The sequence below is a fragment of the Arachis hypogaea genome, chromosome 19, assembly GCF_003086295.3.
Source record: "Arachis hypogaea cultivar Tifrunner chromosome 19, arahy.Tifrunner.gnm2.J5K5, whole genome shotgun sequence".
Lineage (NCBI taxonomy): Eukaryota > Viridiplantae > Streptophyta > Magnoliopsida > Fabales > Fabaceae > Arachis > Arachis hypogaea.
In genome coordinates this window covers 85808613-85826400 of record NC_092054.1, presented here as the reverse complement: position 1 = coordinate 85826400, position 17788 = coordinate 85808613, and the positions used below count along the sequence as shown (strand labels likewise).

Sequence of the window (17788 nt, the reverse complement as noted above, 5' to 3'; positions counted from 1 at the left end):
AGGACATGATAAAGGTTTGAAAGCCAGGAATGAACCTAAGCTACTATGCCTGAAACCACCATAAAACCAGGGACATGACTTCCACAAGAATGACTCATTTCTCTTGGCATTCCATTCATCATTCTCTTTCTCCAGTACTTGCTCAGGGACAAGCAAGCTTTAAGTTTGGTGTTGTGATGCCAAGGCATTTTGGCCAGTTTCACTGACCTTTTCTTTACTGTTTTTAGGGTAGTTTCATGCATTTCCTTAGGAAATAAGCTGGTTTTGGGTAAATATTCACTTACATCTTGATTCAAGCATGCATTGTGTAATTTACATGATTTCATGAGGATTTTGAATGAATTTAATGATAAATTTGATGTTGCATTTCCCATGACTTGGACTAGAACTTTGATGCACTTTTGATGAGCAGATAATTTATACGCTTTTTAACATTGTTTTTAGTATGTTTTTAGTAGAATCTAGTTACTTTTAGGGATGTTTTCATTAGTTTTTATGTTAAATTCACATTTCTGGACTTTACTATGAGTTTGTGTTTTTTCTGTGATTTCAGGTATTTTCTTGCTGAAATTGAGGGACTTGAGCAAAAATCAGATTCAGAGGTTGAAGAAGGACTGCTGATGCTGTTGGATTCTTACCTCCCTGCACTCAAAGTGGATTTTCTGGAGCTACAGAACTCGAAATGGCGCGCTTCCAATTGTGTTGGAAAGTAGACATCCAGGGATTTCCAGCAATGTATAATAGTCCATACTTTGCCCAAGTTTAGATGACGCAAACTGGCGTTAAATGCCAGTTCTCTGCCCAATTCTGGCGTCCAGCGCCAAAAACAAGCTGCAAAGTGGAGTTCAACGCCCAAACTGGCACAAAAACTGGCGTTCAACTCCAAGAAGGACCTCTACACGTGCAACACTCAAGCTCAGCCCAAGCACACACCAAGTGGGCCCCGGAAGTGGATTTATGCATCAATTACTTACTTCTGTAAACCCTAGTAGCTAGTTTATTATAAATAAGACCTTTTACTATTGTATTAGACATCTTTGGTCTCAGTTTTAATCCATTGTTCATCTTAGGAGACTATTGATCATGTTTTGAGGGCTGGCCTCTCGGCCATGCCTGGACCTTCACTTATGTATTTTCAACGGTAGAGTCTCTACACTCCATAGATTCAGGTGTGGAGCTCTGCTGTTCCTCAAGAATTAATGCAAAGTACTATTGTTTTCTATTCAATTCAACTTATTCCACGTTTAAGATATTCATTCGCACTTCAACCTGAATGTGATGAATGTGACAATCATCATCATTCCCTATGAACGCGTGCCTGACAACCACTCCCGTTCTACCTTCGATTGAACAAGTATCTCTTAGATTACTAACACAGGGGACCGAGTCTGAGATATTGGGATCTTCGTGGTATAAGCTAGATTGATGGTGGCATTCCTGAGAATCCGGAAAGTCTAAACCTTGTCCGTGGTATTCCGAGTAGGATTCTGGGATTGAATGACTGTGACGAGCTTCAAACTCGCGAGTGCTGGGCTTAGTGACAGACGCAAAAGGATAGTAAATCCTATTCCAGTATGATCGAGAACCTCCAGATGATTAGCCATGCAGTGACAGCGCATCGGACCATTTTCACAGGGAGGAATAGGATGCAACCAACGACAAAGGTGATGCCTCCAGACGATTAGCCGTGCTGTGACAGAGCATTTGGATCATTTTCCCGAGAGTGATCAAAAGTAGCCATTGGCACCGGTGACATCCTTACATAAAGCTAGCCATAGAAAGTAGTAAGATTGATTGGATGAAGATAGCAGGAAAGCACAGGTTCAGAGGAACGAAAGCATCTCTACACGCTTATCTGAAATTCTACCCAATGAATTACATAAGTATTTCTATCCTTATTTTTGTATTATTTTCGAAAACCCCATGACTATTTTATATCTGCCTGACTGAGATTTACAAGGTGACCATAGCTTGCTTCATACCAACAATCTCTGTGGGATTCGACCCTTACTCACGTAAGGTATTACTTGGACGACCCAGTGCACTTGCTGGTTAGTTGTGCGAAGTTGTGAACCATGGTATTGGCATCATGTTTTTGGCGCCATTACCAGGAAAAGAAAGAGCAATGAATTTTACATAATCAAAGTGTAATCACAATTTCGTCCACCAAGTTTTTGGCACCGTTGCCGGGGTTTGTTCGAGTTTGGACAACTGACGATTCATCTTGTTGCTCAGATTGGGTAACTTTCTTTTCGTTTTCTTTTCAAAAAGTTTTCAAAAATTTTTCAAAAATCTTTCAAAAATTTTTCTTTTGTTTTCGAAAAAAAAAATATAATAAAAATAATGTTTTCAAAAATAAATTTTTCTATGGCTTCAAAACTTTCAAAAATGAATTCTAGAGTTTCATGGTAACATGTTGAATCCTATCTGGCTGAAAAGCCATACCCAAACTCCTTTGGGATTGGTCTTCAACTAATCACCTCAATGGATGTAAATCCATTCTAAAGCTTGACTGGCTATTAAGCCATGTCTAACCCTCAGATTGGAGCTTTAGACTAAAGAGTACAAGATTCCTAGAATTCATATGAAAAATTTTGAATCCTTATTTTTTCTTTTTCAAAATGATTTTTGAAAATTTTAAAATAAAAATACAAAAAAATCATAAGATCATAAAAATCAAAAATATTTTGTGTTTCTTGTTTGAGTCTTGAGTCATGTTATAAGTTTGGTGTCAATTGCATGTGCATCTTACATTTTTCGAAAATTCTCATGCATTCATAGTGTTCTTCATGATCTTCAAGTTGCTCTTGGTAAGTCTTCTTGTTTGATCTTTGCATTTGCAAGTTTTGTGTCTTTTCTTGTTTTTCATATGCATTCTTGAATTCTTAGTGTTTAAGCATTAAAGAATTCTAAGTTTGGTGTCTTGCATGTTTTCCTTGCATTAAAAATTTTTCAAAAATATGTTCTTGGTGTTCATCTTGACATTCATAGCATTCTTGCATGCATTCATTGTTTTAATCTAAAAATTTCATGCATTGCATCATTTTTCTTGTTTTTCTCTCTCATTATTAAAAATTCAAAAATAAAAAAAAATATCTTTCCCTTTTTCTCTCTTAAAATTTCGAAAATTAGATTTGACTTTTTCAAAAATTTTTAAAAATCTAGTTGTTTTTATGAGTCAAATCAAATTTTCAATTCAAAAATCTCATCTTTTTCAAAAATCAAATCTTTTTCAAATTTCTTAGTTATTTTTGAAAATTTCAAAAATATTTTTCAAAAATCTTTTTCTTATTTTTATATCAAATTTTCGAAAATAACATAATCAATTAATGTTTTGATTCAAAAATTTCAAGTTTGTTACTTACTTGTTAAGAAAGATTCAAACTTTAAGTTCTAGAATCTTATCTTGTGATTTCTTGTGAATCAAGTCATTAATTGTGATTTTAAAAATTCAAATCTTTTTCAAAAACTAATTTCTATCATATCTTTTCAAAAATATCTTCTTATCTCACCTTTTTCAAAAAAATTGATTTCAAAATATCTCTTCTAACTTCCTAACTTCTTATCTTTCAAAAAATTTGTTTCAACTAACTAACTAACTTTTTGTTTGTTTCTTATCTTTTTCAAAACTACCTAACTAACTCTCTCTCTCTCTCTCTCTAATTTTCGAAAATATCTCCCTCTTTTTTAAAATTTCTTTTTAATTAACTAATTATTTCAATTTTTAAATCTTAATTTTCGAAAATTACTAACATTTTTCAAAAACTATTTTCGAAAATCACTAACTCTTTTTCAAAAATATTTTTCGAAAATTCTCCTTCTCTCTCATCTTATTCTATTTATTTATTCATCTACTAACATCTCTTCCTCACATCACTCACCAAATTCGAACCCCCTCTTCCATCTGTGTTCAAATTTTTCTCTTCTTCTACTAACAATAAGGAACCTCTTTACTGTGACATAGAGGATTCCTCTTCTTTTCTTGTTCTCTTCTCTTTCTTATGAGCAGGAACAAGGAAAAATGTATTCTTGTTGAAGCTGATCCAGAACCTGAAAGGACTCTGAAGAGGAAACTAAGAGAAGCTAAATTACAACAATCCAGAGACAGCCTTATTGAAAATTTCGAACAAGTAAAGGAGATGGCAGCCGAACCTAACAACAATAATGCAAAGAGAATGCTTGGTGACTTTACTGCACCTAATTCCAATTTACATGGAAGAAGCATCTCCATTCCTGCCATTGGAGCAAATAACTTTGAGCTGAAACCTCAGCTAGTTTCTCTGATGCAGCAGAACTGCAAGTTTCATGGACTTCCATCTGAAGATCCTTTTCAGTTCTTAACTAAATTCTTGCAGATATGTGATACTGTTAAGACTAATGGAGTAGATCCTGAAGTCTACAGGCTCATGCTCTTCCCTTTTGCTGTAAGAGACAGAGCTAGAGTGTGGTTGGACTCTCAACTCAAAAACAGCCTGAACTCTTGGGATAAGCTGGTCACGACTTTCTTAGCCAAGTTCTTTCCTCCTCAAAAGCTGAGCAAGCTTAGAGTGGATGTTCAAACCTTCAGACAAAAAGAAGGTGAATCCCTCTATGAAGCTTGGGAAAGATACAAACAGTTGACCAAAAAGTGTCCTTCTGACATGCTTTCAGAATGGACCATCCTGGATATATTCTATGATGGTCTGTCTGAGTATCAAAGATGTCATTGGATACTTCTACAGGTGGATCCATTCACCTAAAGAAAACGCCTGCAGAAGCTCAAGAACTCATTGACATGTTTGTAAATAACCAGTTCATGTACAATTCTGAAAGGAATCCTGTGAATAATGGGACGCCTATGAAGAAGGGAGTTCTTGAAATTGATACTCTGAATGCCATATCGGCTCAGAACAAAATATTGACTCAGAAAGTCAATATGATTTCTCAGAGTCTGAATGGAGTGCAAGCTGCATCCAACAGTACTCAAGAGGCTTCTTATGAAGAAAAAGCTTATGATCCTGAAAATCCTGCAATAGTAGAGGTGAATTACTTAGGTGAACCTTATGGAAACACCTATAATCCATCATGGAGAAATCATCCAAATCTCTCATGGAAGGATCAAAGGCCTCAACAAGGCTTTAATAATGGTGGAAGAAACAGGTTTAACAATAATAAACCTTTTCCATCATCCACTCAGCAACAGACAGAGAACTCTGAACAAAATACTTCTAATTTAGCAAACTTAGTTTCTGATCTATCCAAGGCCACTGTAAGTTTCATGAATGAAACAAGGTCTTCCACTAGAAATTTGGAAGCACAAGTGGGCCAGCTGAGTAAAAGGATCACTGAAATCCCTCCTAGTACTCTCCCAAGCAATACAGAAGAGAATCCAAAAGGAGAGTGCAAGGCCATTGACATAAGCACCATGGCCGAACCTGTAAGGGAAGGAGAGGACGTGAATCCCAAGGAGGAAGACCTCCTGGGACGCCCAGTGATCAATAAGGAGTTTCCCTCTGAGGAACCAAAGGACTCTGAGGCTCATATAGAGACCATAGAGATTCCATTGAAACTCCTTATGCCATTCATGAGCTCTGATGAGTATTCCTTTTCTGAAGAGAATGAAGATGTTACTGAAGAGCAAGCTGCCAAGTTCCTTGGTGCAATCATGAAGCTGAATGCCAAATTATTTGGTATTGAGACTTGGGAAGATGAACCTCCCTTGTTCACCAATGAACTAAGTGATCTGGATCAACTGACATTGCCTTAGAAGAGACAGGATCCTGGAAAGTTCATAATACCTTGTACCATAGGCACCATGATCTTTAATGCTCTGTGTGATCTTGGTTCAGGGATAAACCTCATGCCTCTCTCTGTAATAGAGAAACTGGGAATCTATGGGGTGCAAGCTGCTAAAATCTCATTGGAGATGGCAGACAATTCAAGAAAACAGGCTTATGGACAAGTAGAGGACGTGTTAGTAAAGGTTGAAGGCCTTTACATCCCTACTGATTTCATAGTCCTAGATACTGGAAAGGATGAGGATGAATCCATCATCCTAGGAAGACCTTTCCTAGCCACAGCAAGAGCTGTGATTGATGTGGACAGAGGAGAATTGATCCTTCAATTAAATAAGGACAACCTTGTGTTTACAACTCAAGGATCTCTCTCTGCATCCATGGAGAGGAAGCAGAAAAAGCTTTTCTCAAAGCAGAGTCAACCAAAGCCCCCACAGTCAAACTCTAAGTTTGGTGTTGGGAGGCCACAACCAAACTCTAAGTTTGGTGTCAAACCCCCATATCCAAACTCTAAGTTTGGTGTTGGAAGGTCTCAACAAAGCTCTGCACATCTGTGAGGCTCCATGAGAGCCCACTGTCAAGCTATTGACATTAAAGAAGCGCTTGTTGGGAGGCAACCCAATGTTTATTTATCTAATTTTATTTTTGTTTTTCATGTTTTCTTAGGTTCATGATCATGTGGAGTCACAAAATAAACGAAAAATTTAGAAACAGAATCAAAAACAGCAGAAGAAAAATCACACCCTGGAGGAAGCACCTGTCTGGCGTTCAACGCCAGAACAGAGCATGGTTCTGGTGCTGAACGCCCAAAATGGGCAACAAATGGGCGTTGAACACCCAAAATGGGCACCAACCTGGCGCTGAACGCCCAGAGTTGTGTGCAAGGGCATTTTACATGCCTAATTTGGTGCAAGGTTGTAAATCCTTGAACACCTCAGGATCTGTGAATCTCACAGGATCCCTACCCACCTCACCCTCCCTCTCCCCATTCATGATCATCCCTTCTGTTTTCCATTCACCACTCACATCCATACACACATCCCTCCATCTCTTCCATATCTTCTTCTTCTTCTTCTTCTTCTATTTTTTCTTCTTTTGCTCGAGGGCGAGCAAAATTCTAAGTTTGGTGTGGTAAAAGCATAAGCTTTTTGTGTTGCCATTACCATTAATGGCACCTAAGGCCAGAGAAACCTCAAGAAAGAGGAAAGGGAAGATAATTGCTTCCACATCTGAGCCATGGGAGATGGAAAGATTCATCTCACATGCCCATCACTAAGAAAAGGATGGAGCAAACAAGAGAGCACATTCATGGATCTCAACAGGCACATGAAGAAGCTCATCATCAAGAGATCCCTGAGATACCTCAGGGGATACATTTTTCTCCACAAAACTATTGGGAGCAAATCAACACCTCCCTAGGAGAATTGAGTTCCAATATGGGACAACTAAGGGTGGAACATCAAGAGCACTCCATCACCCTTCATGAAATAAGAGAAGATCAAAAAGCAATGAGGGAGGAGCAACAAAGACAAGGAAGAGACATAGAAGAGCTCAAGGACATCATTGGTTCCTCAAGAAGGAAACGCCACCATCACTAAGGTGGATTCATTCCTTGTTCTTATTTCTTCTGTTTTTCATTTTCTATGTTATGTGCTTATCTATGTTTGTGTCTTCATTACATGATCATTAGTAGTTAGTAACTATGTCTTAAAGTTATGAATGTCCTATGAATCCATCACCTCTCTTAAATGAAAAATGTTTTAATTCAAAAGAACAAGAAGTACATGAGTTTCGAATTTATCCTTGAACTTAGTTTAATTATATTGATGGGGTGACAATGCTTCTTATTTTCTTAATGAATGCTTGAATAGTGCATATGTCTTTTGAAGTTGTTGTTTAAGAATGTTAAATATGTTGGCTCTTGAAAGAATGATGACTAGGAGACATGTTATTTGATAATCTGAAAAATCATAAAAATGATTCTTGAAGCAAGAAAAAGCAGCAAAGAACAAAGCTTGCAGAAAAAAAAATAGGCGAAAAAAATATATATATAAAAAAAAGGCAAGCGGAAAAAGCCAAAAGCTCTTAAAACCAAGAGGCAAGAGCAAAAAGCCAATAACCCTTAAAACCAAAAGGCAAGGGCAAATAAAAAGGATCCCAAGGCTTTGAGCATTAGTGGATAGGAGGGCCTAAAGGAATAAAATCCTGGTCTAAGTGGCTAAACCAAGCTGTCCCTAACCATGTGCTTGTGGCGTGTAGGTGTCAAGTGAAAACCTGAGACTGAGCGGTTAAAGTCAAGGTCCAAAGCAAAAAAAGAGTGTGCTTAAGAACCCTGGACACCTCTAATTGGGGACTTTAGCAAAGCTGAGTCACAATCTGAAAAGGTTCACCCAATTATGTGTCTGTGGCATTTATGTATCCGGTGGTAATACTGGAAAACAAAGTGCTTAGGGCCACGGCCAAGACTCATAAAGAAGCTATGTTCAAGAATCATCATACTGAACTACGAGAATCAATAACACTATCTGAACTCTGAGTTCCTATAGATGCCAATCATTCTAAACCTCAATGGATAAAGTGAGATGCCAAAACTATTCAAGAGGCAAAAAGCTATAAGTCCCGCTCATATGATTGAAGCTATGTTTCATTGATAGTTTGGAATTTATAGTATATTCTCTTCTTTTTATCCTATTTGATTTTCAGTTGCTTGGGGACAAGCAACAATTTAAGTTTGGTGTTATGATGAGCGGATAATTTATACGCTTTTTGACATTGTTTTTAGTATGTTTTTAGTAGAATCTAGTTACTTTTAGGGATGTTTTCATTAGTTTTTATGTTAAATTCACATTTCTGGACTTTACTATGAGTTTGTGTGCTTTTCTGTGATTTCAGGTATTTTCTGGCTGAAATTGAGGAACTTGAGCAAAAATCAGATTCAGAGGTTGAAGAAGGACTGCTAATGCTGTTGGATTCTGACCTCCCTGCACTCAAAGTGGATTTTATGGAGCTACAGAACTCGAAATGGCGCGCTTCTAATTATGTTGGAAAGTAGACATCCAGGGCTTTCCAGAAATGTATAATAGTCTATACTTCGCCCAAGTTTAGATGACGCAAACTGGCGTTCAACGCCAGTTCTCTGCCCAATTCTGGCGTCCAGCGCCAGAAACAAGCTGCAAAGTGGAGTTCAACGCCCAAACTGGCACAAAAACTGGCGTTCAACTCCAAGAAGGACCTCTACACGTGCAACACTCAAGCTCAGCCCAAGCACACACCAAGTGGGCCCCGAAAGTGGATTTATGCATCAATTACTTACTTCTGTAAACCCTAGTAGCTAGTTTATTATAAATAGGACCTTTTACTATTGTATTAGACATCTTTGGTCTCAGTTTTAATCCATTGTTCATCTTAGGAGACTATTGATCACGTTTTGAGGGCTGGCCTCTCGGCCATGCCTGGACCTTCACTTATGTATTTTCAACGGTAGAGTCTCTACACTCCATAGATTAAGGTGTGGAGCTCTGCTGTTCCTCAAGAATTAATGCAAAGTACTACTGTTTTCTATTCAATTCAACTTATTCCGCTTCTAAGATATTCATTCGCACTTCAACCTGAATGTGATGAACGTGACAATCATCATCATTCCCTATGAACGCGTGCCTGACAACCACTCCCGTTCTACCTTCGATTGAACGAGTATCTCTTAGATTACTAATACAGGGGACCGAGTCCGAGATATTGGGATCTTCGTGGTATAAGCTAGATTGTTGGTGGCATTCATGAGAATCCGGAAAGTCTAAACCTTGTCCGTGGTATTCCGAGTAGGATTCTGGGATTGAATGACTGTGACGAGCTTCAAACTCGCGAGTGCTGGACGTAGTGACAGACGCAAAAGGATAGTAAATCCTATTCCAGTATGATCGAGAACCTCCAGATGATTAGCCATGCAGTGACAGCGCATCGGACCATTTTCACAGGGAGGAATAGGATGCAACCAACGACAAAGGTGATGCCTCCAAACGATTAGCCGTGCTGTGACAGAGCATTTGGATCATTTTCCCGAGAGAGATCGAAAGTAGCCATTGGCACCGGTGACATCCTTACATAAAGCTAGCCATAGAAAGGAGTAAGATTGATTGGATGAAGATAGCAGGAAAGTAGAGGTTCAAAGGAACGAAAGCATCTCTACACGCTTATCTGAAATTCTACCCATTGAATTACATAAGTATTTCTATCCTTTTTTAGTATTATGTTCGAAAACCCCATTACTATTTTATATCTGCCTGACTGAGATTTACAAGGTGACCATAGCTTGCTTCATACCAACAATCTCCGTGGGATTCGACCCTTACTCACGTAAGGTGTTACTTGGACGACCCAGTGCACTTGCTGGTTAGTTGTGCGAAGTTGTGAACCATGGTATTGGCATCATGTTTTTGGCGCCATTACCAGGAAAAGAAAGAGCAATGAATTTTACATAATCAAATTGTAATCACAATTTCGTCCACCAACTTTATTGCTTGATTTCAGGACAAAGGAAGCAAAGAAGAACCACATTAGTGGCTACGTTAGTTACACTAACGTTAACACTAACGTGGAATGGGAGTAACTTGCAAAGTTAATGAGAAAAGTAATTGCCAATAACGCTCTCGAAGCCATCATTGCCCACGTTAAGAGTCACGTTAACTAAGTTAACGTGAACTCTAACGTGGAAGAAAGGAAATGGAGCCAACGTTAGTGACACTTAACATTATCACTAACGTTGGACCAAGCTCATAAGTGGCCACGTTAGTCACCACGTTAACTTAGTTAACGTGGCCTCTAACGTTAAGAAGAAAGGGGGGAAGCCAACGTTAGTGACATTCAACATTATCACTAACGTTGGCCAAGTCACATTAAGCCACGTTAACTCCCACGTTAACCTAGTTAACGTGGAAGCTAACGTGAGATGACAAAGTGTTCGACAACGTTAGTGACTCCAAACATTGTTACTAACATTGGAAGGAACCCACACAAGCCCTAATAAGCCACGTTAACTCCCACGTTAAAGTTAACGTGAAGAAGGGAGGTGACGCCAACGTTAGTGACACCCAACATTGTCACTAACGTTGGAAGGAGCCCACACATGCCACCATGAGCCACGTTAACTCCCACATTAACTTAGTTAACTTAGTTAACATGGAAGCTAACGTGGATAAGGGAATGTTGAGCCAACGTTAGTGACACTCAACTTTGTCACTAACGTTGGAGATGGCTAGCATGGCCACGTTAGAAGCCATGTTAACCTAGTTAACGTGGACTCTAATGTGAGAAATAGGGGCACATTGGAATGTTAGTGACAATGGTAAGTGTCACTAACGTTCTCGAAGATTGGCAAGCCTACATTAAAAGAGCCACGTTAACTAAGTTAACGTGGACTCTAACGTAAGGAAGGGGGAGACTTCTCAACGTTACTGGGAAAGGTAAGTCCCAGTTACGTGTGCGAAGGGCATAGAGGCAACGTTAGTGGCAACGTTTGTGCCACTAACGTTGAAGTTAACGTGGCTCTTACTTGGGTGAGGAACGTTAGTAAAAAAGGTGATTGTCACTAACGTTCTCGAACCCATATTTTCACTGAAGAACAAAAGAGTAGTATATATAGGAGTAGCTTTGAATTATTTGAAGGAGTTGAAAATTATAGGGAGCCTCTGGGCATAGAATTACTCTCTGTTTTTACTTTCTCTGCACTTCTAGTTTCATCATGTATTCTTCATCTTTGTTTTCATTTTCCAGAGCTATGAACAACTAAACCCCTTTCATTGGGTTAGGGACCTCTGTTGTAATTTGATGGATCAATACTAGTTTTCATTATTCTTCTTCTATCTTTTCTCTTGATTTTACTTGAAAGCTTTCGATCTTCATCCAATTGGGTAGTTATCTTAGAAAAGAAGCTATTCATACTTGGATCTCTTCTGAACCGTGAAAGAGGAATGAAGAGATCATGCTAGAAATGCTTTCTCATGCTGGACCAAATTGGGTTTGGATGGATATGTGACTATAATCCTCTCAACCCTTGATTTGGGAAATGCATGTGGTATAATCAGTGACCATACTTCATCTCTTCTCATGAGCAATTGACCAAGGAATTGGCTATTGATTAAGATTTGAGAGATTGAATTACAAGAAATTGTAATTCAATCACTTAAGATTGCCAAGGAGATCAATGAGTGCATTGATTGAGGAAGAGATGAAAATGAAATTGATCCGGAGAATGCAACATCTCCTAAGCCCAATGAACTCCCCATTTCTGATCTTACCCATTCTCTTTAATTTCTGTCATTTACTTCTATGAGCAATTACCCATCCCCATTTAAGATTCTGCAATATACTTTCCGTCATTTACATTCAGCTCTATTTCTAGCATTTACTTTTCTGTTATTTACTTTTCCGCCATTTAAATTTTCTGCAATTCTCAACTCAAATTCTGATTCGCTCAACTAGAACATTCCTCTAATTAAAGTTGCTTGATCAATCAATCCTTGTGGGATTCGACCTCACTCTATTGTGAGTTTTTACTTGACAACAAATTCGATACACTTGCCGAAGGAAATTTGTTGCGAGACAAGTTTTCCGTGCATCAAAGAGTATTATGAAAAGGTGTGAAAAAGTGAGAGAGAGTGAGTTGAGGTTGGTGGAGATCCTGTGGGGTCCACAGATCCTGAGGTGTCAAGGATCTCTCATCCCTGCACCAATTAGGCATGCAAAATGCCCTCTGCTGCCAATCCTGGCATTAAACACCAGGTTGCTGCCCATTTCTGGCATTTAACGCCAGCTTTTTGCCCTTTTCTGGCGTTTTTCTGGCGTTAAACACCCAGAATGGTGCCAGATTGTGCGTTTAACGCCCATTCTGCTATCTTTACTGGCGTTTAAACGCCAGTAGGCTTCTCCTCCAGGGTGTGCTATTTTTCATTCTATTTTTCAGTTTGTTTCTGCTTTTTCAATTGTTTTTGTGGCTTCACATGATTATCAACCTACAGAAAACATAAAATAACAATGAAAAATAGAAATTAACATAGATGAGTAAAACTGGGTTGCCTCCCAAGAAGCGCTTCTTTAATGTCAGTAGCTTGACAGTGGGCTCTCATGGAGCCTCACAGATACTCAGAGCATGATGATGGCCTCTTAACACCAAACTTAGAGTTTGGTTGTGGCCTTCCAACACCAAACTTAGAGTTTGAATGTGGGGGTTTTGTTTGACTCTGTATTGAGAGAAGCCTTTCATGCTTCTTCCTTTTCCTGTCTGCAAATCATGGTGCTTCCTGAATGGCGGAGAGTTGCTCATCCGGAAAGGTTTCAAAGATCTCAGTAGGAGGGTGGGACGCCCCTGCTACTGGTTCTATCCGGGACAGGTGATCAGTTACCTGGTTCTCTGTCTCTTTTTTGTCTCTTATTTCTATATCAAACTCTTGCAGAAGCAACACCCATCTTATGAGCCTGGGTTTTGAATCCTGCTTTGTGAGTAGGTATTTAAGAGTAGCATGGTCAGTATACACAATCACTTTTGAACCTACTAAATAGGATCTAAACTTGTTAATGGCATAAACCACTGCAAGTAACTCTTTTTCTGTGGTTGTGTAATTCTTCTGTGCATCATTTAAAACACGGCTAGCATAGTAAATGACGTGCAGAAGCTTGTTATGCCTCTGTCCCAACACTGCACCAATGGCATGGTCACTGGCATCACACATTAGTTCGAATGGTAATGTCCAGTCTGGTGCAGAGATGACTGATGCTGTGACCAGCTTGGCTTTCAGGGTCTCAAACGCCTGCAGACACTCTGTGTCAAACACAAATGGCGTGTCAGCAGCTAGCAGTTTGCTTAGAGGTTTTGCAATTTTTGAAAAATCCTTTATGAATCTCCTATAGAATCCTGCATGCCCCAGAAAGCTTCTGATTGCCTTAACATTGGCAGGTGGTGATAATTTCTCAATTACCTCTACCTTGGCTTGATCCACCTCTATTCCCTTGCTTGAAATTTTGTGCCCAAGGACAATTCCTTCAGTCACCATAAAGTGACATTTTTCCCAGTTTAGGACCAGGTTAGTCTCTTGGCACCTTTTCAAGACAAGTGCTAGATGATCAAGACAGGAGCTGAATGAGTCTCCAAATACTGAAAAGTCATCCATGAAGACTTCCAGGAACTTCTCTACCATATCAGAGAAGATAGAAAGCATGCACCTCTGAAAGGTTGCAGGTGCATTGCACAGACCAAAAGGCATTCTTCTGTAAGCAAATACTCCAGAAGGACATGTGAATGCTATTTTCTCTTGGTCCTGAGGATCCACTGCAATTTGGTTATAACCTGAATAGCCATCCAAAAGACAGTAATATTCATGACCTGCTAGTCTCTCTAGCATCTGGTCTATGAATGGTAAAGGAAATTGATCCTTTCGGGTGGCTATATTGAGCCTTCTGTAGTCAATACACATACGCCACCCTGTAACTGTTCTTGTAGGAACCAGTTCATTCATTTCATTATGAACCACTGTCATGCCTCCCTTCTTGGGGACAACGTAGACAGGGCTCACCCAGGGGCTATCAGAAATAGGATAAATAATCCCAGCCTCTAGTAACTTAGTGACCTCTTTCTGCACCACTTCCTTCATGGCTGGATTTAGCCGCCTCTGTGGTTGAACCACTGGTTTAGCATCATCCTCCAATAGGATCTTGTGCATGCATCTTGCTGGGCTAATGCCCTTAAGGTAACTTATGGACCACCCAAGAGCTGTCTTGTGTGTCCTTAGCACTTGAATTTGTGCTTTCTCTTCTTGTGGATTTAGAGCAGAGCTTATGATCACTGGAAAAGTGTCACCCTCTCCCAGAAATGCATATTTCAGGGATGGTGGTAGTGGCTTCAGCTCGGGTTTAGGAGGTTTCTCCACTTTCTGAGGGATTTTCAGAGGTTCTTTTATTTCCTCTGATTCCTCCAGATCAGGCTGAACATCTTTAAAGATGTCCTCTAGCTCTGATTCAAGACTTTCAGTCATATTGACCTTTTCCACCAGGGAGTCAATAATATCAACGCACATGCAGTCATTTGACGTGTCTGGATGCTGCATAGCTTTGACAACATTTAACTTGAACTCATCCTCATTGACCCTCAGGGTTACTTCCCCTTTTTGGACATCAATGAGAGTTCGTCCAATTTCTAGGAAAGGTCTTCCTAGAATTAGAGTTGCACTCTTGTGCTCCTCCATTTCCAACACTACAAAATCAGTGGGAAAGGCAAATGGCCCAACCTTGACAATCATGTCCTCAATTATGTCTGATGGGTATTTAATGGAGCCATCAGCAAGTTGAAGACATATCCGGGTTGGTTTGACTTCTTCAGTCAACCCAAGCTTTCTGATAGTGGATGCAGGTATTAGGTTGATACTTGCTCCAAGGTCACATAGAGCTGTCTTAGTACAAGAATCCTCTATTGTGCATGGTATCATAAAGCTCCCTGGATCTTGAAGCTTCTCTGGTAAGCTTTTCAGAATGACTGCACTGCATTCTTCAATGAGAAACACTTTTTCAGTTTCTCTCCAATCCTTCTTATGACTTAAGATCTCTTTCATGAACTTAGCATAAGAGTGTATTTGCTCAAGTGCCTCTGCAAACGGGATCTTTATTTCAAGAGTCTTGAGATAGTCTGCAAAGCGGGCAAATTGTTTATCCTGTTCCGCTTGGCGGAGCTTCTGAGGATAAGGCATCTTGGCTTTATATTCTTCAACCTTAGTTGCTGCAGGTTTATTCCTACAAAAGTGGTTGAAGAAGCCTGCTTAAGGGGGTTGTTATCAGCACTTGCAAGTGTCTGACCGCTTTGTGGCATTTGAACGCCAGGATCGGATGCTTTGTGGGCTTTTAACGCCAGATTACAGCCCTTTTCTGGCGTTTGAACGCCAGATTTGGCTACACATTGGGCGTTTAACGCCACTTTCTTACCCTTTTCTGGCGTTTGAATGCCAGAGTTATTCCTCTCTGGGCTCTTGATGTCCTCAGAGGGATCTTGGGTAGTGGTTTGGTCATCCTCTGTCATTTGTTCCTTTCTTGACTTTTTGCTATTTTGAGCTGAGTTATTCAATGTCTTCCCGCTCCTTAGTTGGACAGCTTGGCATTCTTCTGTTATCTGTTTAGATAGCTGTTGTCTTATTTGATTCAATTGTGCTTCTATATTCTTGTTAGCATTTTTAGTGTCTTGGAGCATCTCTTTGAATTCTGCTAATTGTTTTGTCATAAGGAGTAATTGCTGATCAAGTTCAACAATCTGTTCTTAAGGATTAGGATCAGTAGTTTCTGCCATAGCCTCTTCTTTTATGGAGGACTCACTGTTTGAGTACAGATGTTGATTTCTAGCAACTGTATCTATGAGCTCTTGAGCTTCTTCAATTGTTTTTCTCATGTGTATAGATCTACCAGCTGAGTGGTCTAGGGACATCTGAGCTTTTTCTATAAGCCCATAATAGAAGATGTCTAACTGTACCCACTCTGAAAATATTTCAGAGGGGCATTTTCTCAGCATCCCTCTGTACCTCTCCCAAGCATTATAAAGGGATTCATGATCCTCTTGTTTAAAGCCTTGGATGTCCAGCCTTAGCTGTGTCATCCTTTTTTGAGGGTAAAATTGATTCAGGAATTTGTCTGTTAATTGTCTCCATGTTTTTATGCTTGCTGTGGGTTGGTTATTTAACCACCTCTTAGCTTGATCTTTTACAGCAAATAGAAACAATAATAATCTGTAGACATCCTGATCCACTTCTTTATCACCTACTGTGTCAGCAATTTGTAAGAACTGTGCCAGAAACTCAGTAGGTTCTTCTTGTGGAAGACCAGAATACTGGCAATTTCGCTGTACCATGATAATGAGCTGAGGATTTAGCTCAAAGCTGCTTGCTTTGATGGGAGGTATACAGATGCTATTCCCATATGCAGCTGTAATGGGGTTAGCATATGACCCCAGAGTCCTTCTGGACTGTTCACTTCCACTTAGTTCCATGATGGAGAAAGGGAGATGATGTGGATTGCAAATAAAATATATTTTTATTTTTATTTTATTTTAATTAAAATTAACCGAATAAAATAAAGTAAAATAAATGGAAAATAAATTAAAGTTTCGAAAACAAAAAGGGAATAAAATAAAATAAAAGCAAATTGAAAACTAAATTAATTAATTAATTAAAAAGATTTTGAAATTAGCAATTAAAAAGATATGATTGAAAATTATTTTGAAAAATATATTATTTAGAAGATATGATTGCAAATAAAAAAAAGATATGATTGAGAATTATTTTGAAAAAGATATGATTTAGAAGATATGATTGCAAATTAAAAAAAAGATATGATTGAAAAGATATGATTGAAGAAATTAACAAGATTTGATTTTGGAAAAAGATTTGAAAAGATCAATTTTTGAAATTAGAATATTGACTTGACTAAAAAAAAGATATGATTTTGAAAATCTTTGACTAAATTAATGCAAAATTTCGAAATTTATGAGTAAAATAAGGAAAGGATATTTTTTTTTAATTTTTGAATTTTAATGCGGAAAGAGAAAAACAACAAAATGACACTAAATTTAGAAATTTTAGATCAAAACAAAGAGAACAAACAAGAAAACTTTGAATGTCAAGATGAACACCAAGAACACTTTGAAGATCAAGATGAACACCAAGAACAAATTTTTGAAAATTTTTTAAGTAAATAAAAGCACAAAAACACACCAAACTTAAAATTTTTAGAAAATCAAACACAACTTTTCGAAAATTTAAAGGAAAAACACAAAGAAGACACCAAACTTAGAATTTTGAAGATCAAGAAAGAACTAAGGACATGCAATTTCGAAAAATTAAAAGAAAATAAAATCATGCAATTGACACCAAACTTAAAATATAAAACCAAACTCAAATAAAAGACTCTAAACCAACAAAAATAAAATATTCATAATCTAAGCAACAAGAATAACCGTCAGTTGTCCAAACTCGAACAATCCCCGGCAA

The 17788-nt window shown here is 38.5% G+C and overlaps 1 non-coding gene across 1 annotated transcript; it reads right to left on the bottom strand.

Annotated features, from left to right (window-relative positions):
- Nucleotides 1–4538: 4538 nt before the first annotated feature.
- On the bottom strand, nt 4539–4646 carry LOC112781541 (small nucleolar RNA R71). Its single transcript, XR_003192314.1, has one exon. It is a non-coding gene; the product is annotated as a small nucleolar RNA R71 (small nucleolar RNA).
- Between the last annotated feature and the right edge of the window lie 13142 nt (nt 4647–17788).